The sequence below is a fragment of the Macaca fascicularis genome, chromosome 2 (genome assembly GCF_037993035.2).
Source record: "Macaca fascicularis isolate 582-1 chromosome 2, T2T-MFA8v1.1".
Classification (NCBI taxonomy): domain Eukaryota; kingdom Metazoa; phylum Chordata; class Mammalia; order Primates; family Cercopithecidae; genus Macaca; species Macaca fascicularis.
In genome coordinates this window covers 20,300,916-20,307,538 of record NC_088376.1, presented here as the reverse complement: position 1 = coordinate 20,307,538, position 6,623 = coordinate 20,300,916, and the positions used below count along the sequence as shown (strand labels likewise).

Below are 6,623 nucleotides of genomic sequence, written 5' to 3'. Positions count from 1 at the left end.
AGACAAGCATCCTACCCTATGTTGATGATATAATCTTACTATTATAAGAATGTCCTCAAAACAAAAATGGAACCTACTGGCAAATTGCCAAATTAAATTTAAAGAAAAAAAGAATCTTATCACAAAGAGACCATACTCTTTGCATTTAGATCTGTGGTTTCTCTACTTTGTGAACAGGGGGATCTCTGGGGCAGGGCTAAAGAGTGAGAGAAGAGGCGGGTGGTTGTGGCGCCAGCCTCACCCCACACCGAAAGAGGAGTGGTTTTGTTTGGTCATGTTTTTATTTATTAGACTTCTACACAAATGTTATCCAAAAAAAAAAGGAACTTACTGATTTAAAAAGTCTGATCTAGGTGAAAACGGGCAAAACCAGGAGTCACTGGAGTGAATCTTGCCCATGGAATTTTTTGTCCTGTAATACATCAGTAAAATGTTTAGATGAGTTGCCAATATTCAATTATTTTACATAAAAATCTGGATTTCTGGGTCTGTTGACAATGAGGGTAGACTAGAAACACTGAGACGCATTCCCACAAAACAATGAACTGCAGCTGTGTACTGGCTGCCCAGCTTTAGAAAGTCACACACTTTTGCCAGGCGCGGTGGCTCACGCCTGTAATCCCAGCACTTTGGGAGGCCGAGGCGGGCGGATCACGAGGTCAGGAGATCGAGACCATCCTGGCTAACACGGTGAAACCCTGTCTCTACTAAAAATACAAAAAATTAGCCCGGGCCTGATGGCGGGCACCTGTAGTCTCAGCTACTCGGGAGGCTGAGGCAGGAGAATGGCGTGAACCCGGGAGGCGGAGCTTGCAGTGAGCCGAGATGGCGCCACTGCACTCCAGACAGAGCGAGACTCCGTCTCAAAAAAAAAAAAAAAAAAAAAGAAAAGAAAAAAAGAAAAAAGTTACACACCTCCTTTTTAAAAATTAATTGATTAATTAATTTATTTTTTATTATACTTTAAGTCCTAGGGTACATGTGCACAATGTGCAGGTTTGTTACATATGTATACATGTGCCATGTTGGTGTGCTGCACCCATTAATTCTTCATTTACATTAGGTATATCTCCTAATGCTATCCTTCTCCCCTCCCTCCACCCCACGACAGGCCCTGGTGTGTGATGTTCCCCTTCCTGTGTCCAAGTGATCTCATTGTTCAATCCCCACCAATGAGTGAGAACATGCGGTGTTTGGTTTTCTGTCCTTGCGATAGTTTGCTGAGAATGATGGTTTCTAGCTGCATCCATGTCCCTACAAAGGACGTGAATTCATCCTTTTTTATGGCTGCATAGTATTCCATGGTGTATATGTGCCACATTTTCCTAATTCAGTCTGTCACTGATGACATTTGGATTGGTTCCAAGTCTTTACTATTGTGAATAGTGCCACAATAAACATACGTGTGCATGTGTCTTTACAGCAGCATGATTTATAACCCTTTGGGTATATCCCCAGCAATGGGATGGCTTGGTCAAATGGTATTTCTAGTTTTAGATCCTTGAGGAATCACCACACTGTCTTCCACAATGGCTGAACTAGTTCGTACTTTCTAATTCACTATGTCCCCGCTACTCCCTAATTTGTATCCACCTAATTGTATTCACACATTTATTTCACTTGTCTCACACTTGGGGGAATTCTGGGAGGTGGCCCTAATTTACATGTATCTCAACACCAGTACATTCTGGTATGTTGACTGGGATGTGCTCCTACTTAAAATTAAACTTCTGAGTTAGCCACTTTGAGTCTTCGGGACAGAACTCAGTAGCTTCAACCAAGGGTTTGTTTCAGCATTTGAACAGATCCATGGACTTTGCCCTGCCTTAGCTGCTCTGAAGCATTTTATGAAGAGGAGCTGGTTCCATCCGGGCATAACTTCAAGTGGAACTAGGACGCCGTCAGCTTTCTCATAATCTCTAAAGAGGTTTAATTGCAAATCTGCCTTTAAACAACAGCTCAGAGCTTCTTCACCCTTCTACACTCTACAGCAATCTCAGACAGAAGGAGCCAAGAAGAGACATACTAGAAGGTTGTCTAAAGCAGTGCTTTTCAAACTTGTTTTTACTACAACGTGCAGTAAGGGATGTATTCCGCCACAGGCATGCACACTTCCACGTGCGTGCACACACACACACACACACACACACACACACACACACACACACACCGGTTTTATGTTACAGTAGTTACCCTTAATACAAATACTCTATTTTTATACATGTACATATGAATACATATGAAGTCTATTGTTTCATTTCTTAAAGTGCTGTTTGTAACCTACTACCTAGATCTCAGAAATTCTAGGTCATAATTTGTAGTTTGAAAAACATAGGTTTAAAGAACATGCTATTAATTCATCTCCTAGATTTTAAAATTCTCTCTTAGTATTAGCTAAATTATAAAAACATGCCTATATAATATTAGTTTAGTTATCTATGGACCTGCATCTCTGAATTATGAACTAATATATTATCCTTGCTTTTCACCAGGTGCTGTGATAAGAAATGGCCATTTTCTTGCCAAGTGTCCCTTGTAGGGCAATATCCCTTTATAGTGTGACATAATGTGTTCCTCTTGGAGTTCAAGAAAAGTTGATTTTCCTGACTGGTATGTAATCTTCTACTAGATAATCATTATTGAATCACATCTTTTATTTCCTATTTTACCACAACTGTCAGCAAACTTAAAACTTTAGTACTTGCCTGTTGTAGCTTTTCTTCACCTAGATTCTCTAGTCTGATTATTTCTTTCTCCATGTCTGCAATCTAACTGCCTTTGCTTTCATCAGTTCTCATCTAAATTACTACAATAGTTTCTAGCCACTTTCCCTGCCTCCTTCATTCTAATTCTTATTCCAACTGCTGTGAAATGATTTTTCTAGGACACAAATGTGATGATCTAAAAAGAAAAGATTATTCCCCTGCTTCAAATTCTTCCATGGACCTCCTTGAGCATCACTTTCAAGTGCTGTGGCTTGCACTTAAGGATTTTTTTGGAAACCAGGTTAGATAAATATTGCTTATGTAATATTAACATTTGTAAGTCTCAAAATACTTCGACAGAAAAAAGAAAAACATCTAAAGGGTCAATAAAGAATGTTGATCAATAATTGTGATATGATTTTTGGTATGTGCATTCAGAAGTTTAAAATGATGCCTATATATCTAGGAATATTTTTATCTATTCAACAAAAGAGAAATGTCTACACATGGATCTTAAACTGGCAACCCAAAAGCCAAATTCATCCCTCCAACAGTTTAGCTTGTCATGAATAATGTTTTAGAATTTCTATGTTAGATATTTTTAGATGGGCACCTGGTTTCTAGTTCACCACTCTCAAGCTTCCTACACATAGTTCATCACATTCATTTTAGTTACCTGCCAGATCCCTAGTGGCTTCAGAATTTATCATTTTTGTTAGAAAGTTGAAAGGTTCAAGAGAGGTTTTCTCACCATAATCTGTTCTTCTCCCAAATGCTGGTCTTGCTTCTGCTTTTTGTATCCTTTCCAGGTTTGATTCTAAAAGTATCTGAAATCCTAAAGACAAAAGAGTTGTCTTCCTATCAGTTCAGAAAAAAAGAAAAACAAATAAAACCTTAGGTAAATTTTGAAAAACGCATCTCTGATGAAGTGGCATTTAAGCTGAGAAAAGAAGAATGAGGAGGAATGGGCTATGCAGAGAAACAAAGGATGTTCTAAGAGAGGTAACAGCAAGGGCAAGGGACCTGAGACAGGAAAGAAGTTGGTGTGTTAGGTCGATGTGAGCTAGACTTACTAAGAAACAGAAAGAACTGGTAGCGTATTAAAAAACATTGCCAAGGCTGGGAACACGAGGCACTCCATAGGCCATGATAAGCAGTCTGGAGTTTGTTCAACATGCAGTAGGAACCCTTCGATACTTTTGGGTAAGGAGTAATTGGTATGATTTCAGTTTTTAAAAGATTATTCTGCTGCCGTGCAGACAATGGCTTGTATAGGGCTAATAAAGGAAGCTAGGAGACCTGCTAGGAGGCTCCTGCAATAGAATAGGTGAGGGATGATGGTGGCTTGAGCTAGGTGACAGTGGTGGAGGTGGAAAAAGTAGATGAACTTGACATATATTCTAGAATATAAATTGCAGGAATTGCTGATTGGCTACACATGAAGGTGATATTTTAAAAAGGACTGAAGGATGTTTCCCTGGTTTCAGGTATTATTAACTGAGTGGATGATGGTAACATCTACCATGAGAAAACTGAGGAAGGATGCAGGTGTATGGCAATTGTGGCCAGGGAGCAGGGGACAGCCATGGCTAAGCATTTTATTCTAAGCATGTTCAGTCTGAAATCTATGTCATCAGATAGATGGGATTTAGGGGAGAAGTTCGAGGCTAGGCTTGAAACAGATTTTACAACAGATAAAGACAATTTGAACCTTAGTCAGAGAGTACAAATAGGAAAACAAAAGAGGAACTCAATCCAAGATCAGTGAAACTACAACAGTAAGAGTTGGAGTAAAGGAGGGAGAGCCAGGAAATACTACTGAGAAAGAACAGCTAAAAAAGAAGGAAAAAAACAAGAAGACTGTGGTGCCACCAAAACTATCCAGAAGGAAAAGCTGTTAAACTTAGTGAATGATGCTGAAAAGTTAAGGTAAGATTTGCATAGGATTTTGCCAACTGAAGGTGGTTGGTGAGTAGTAGAATGGAAGCCAAATAGAAAGGGGTTGAGGAGAAAACGTTAAGTGAAAAACTGGTGATGGCATATGTAGGGATAAACTGAGCTTCTCAATGAGTAGCTTTGCATATCTGCGTGGGCTCCTTGGGTAGCTTAAAGCATTATGAAAATATAAAGTTGGAGAACATGGTATTACTATTTATTTACCATGAGGGTGCCTTTCAGTTTGAAGTCACGTTTTCTCTTGATTCAGTTGCTGCTAATGTTTTTCATCCAGTTATTCTTTTCAAAGACAGTTTTACAACTTCGCTGAGATCAAACTGCTTGTCAATACACTTCAGGGCCTGAGGTTACCTCAAGATGGTATGTTGGAGTCTGTACAGTTTCATTTATTTAAAACTTGAACTTGGTAAAAGAATCTCTTGAGATTTAACAGCTCGCTCCCCTGGCAGGCTTGGGGAGGGGCAAAAAAAATCATACACAGCACGTATCATTTACACCATTCTAACACATTCATAGCACTCTTACCAAATCCTAATGAAGGAAGAAAGAATGTACATGCAGTAGGGAAGTTCGATAAATGAGAACTATACGGTTATTTTAAGAATGTATGAACAAATGAGCAAGGGAAAGCTACTGACCAAAATAAACAATGTTCATTTTTTTTTTATCTTGAAGAGATGTAAGTATTTAGAATGTCAAGATCTAAAAATAAAATAGATTCTGTACCTCTAAACAAGAGAAAATACTATTATTTTGTACCTTTCAGTATCTAAGCAACTATTCTCTTCTCTGAAAATGATGCATGAATCACACTGGCCAGTGGAGTTGTAATGGTTAGACTTTTAATATTCCTCATTTTAGAAATTTGTATCTAGCCAGAACATTGCAATTTATCCAAAAGCAAATTAGGTCCATTTTAAGATAAGAGAAGAAATTTGTATCTTGATCCGCTGACTACCCTATTGTAGAATCACAGGAACTTCAACTGGAAGAAATTCTAGACATATCTAATCCAAGTTCCTACCTAAAGAACAGAGGTTATCCCAATTCTGTGTGAAAATCTTCATGATGGGACACTCACTACCTCATAGAGATTTTGAGCAGATCTCGTTGATAGAAAGTTTGCTATTATTTCACTAATAATGTCCTCTGTACATGCATCACAAAACTCAGATATTTAAAGGGAACTATAAAGTCTCTCCATTAAAATGCTCCAGTGCAAATAAAGATGACAAATAATTGTTATCATTTTTGAATGTTTACATGCCTATGGAAACTATTTCACATGTTTCTTCCCACTTAATATTTACAGTAACATTCTGAGATGTACAAGAGGGCAGGTCTCCAGTTGACAGATCGTGTTGGCTGACCCTGATCTTCCCTCTCTTGCATGTAATTCTCAGGCAGCATGTACCAAGAATTCAACATCCTGAGATAAGGAGGAAATGCTCAGAACAACCCAAACTGTGTCCTCATTTCTCCTAGAACATTATATTCTGCAAGCTTGAGCTCAGCATGCCAAATGTCACCCAGGGTATATAAACCCAGCACAGCACTCAGTTGTGGTGCAACATGGGGCACGCACAGACGGAACTCCATCCACCCTGGGCAGCTTTCCTGAGCCTTAGGAAGCTGGCTTGCTCTGATTCCTAGGCTTCTGTTTATCCTTGCTGCCTATAATAAATCTGTAACAAAATAATAATCTACTTTGTCCTACTTGTACATGTATTCTGTCTCATCGGACTTAAGCAATTGGTAGAGAGCCTTTGCAACGTGGGTGTGGTCAGCTTTGTTACTGCCATCTTTCTGGCCTGTTCTCCAGCTACAGAGGATATCAAACCAAACACTTTGTTTCCCAGCCTCTCTTACAGCTAGAAGTGGCCATGGAATTCCATTTTGGCTAAGGAGGCATAGAAGAACATCTGCTAGAGGGATTCTTAGAAATACTTTTTCTTCCTTTGA

The 6,623-nt window shown here is 39.0% G+C and overlaps 2 long non-coding RNA genes across 2 annotated transcripts; both read left to right on the top strand.

The window, feature by feature from the left end:
- The first annotated feature begins 1,962 nt into the window (after positions 1–1,962).
- LOC123571911 (uncharacterized) lies at positions 1,963–3,077 on the top strand. Its single transcript, XR_006696227.2, has 3 exons — positions 1,963–2,102; positions 2,493–2,610; positions 2,885–3,077. It is a non-coding gene; the product is annotated as an uncharacterized lncRNA (long non-coding RNA).
- A 1,751-nt stretch (positions 3,078–4,828) lies between these two features.
- LOC135969609 (uncharacterized) lies at positions 4,829–6,363 on the top strand. Its single transcript, XR_010584901.1, has 2 exons — positions 4,829–5,021; positions 6,065–6,363. It is a non-coding gene; the product is annotated as an uncharacterized lncRNA (long non-coding RNA).
- The last annotated feature ends 260 nt before the right edge of the window (positions 6,364–6,623 follow it).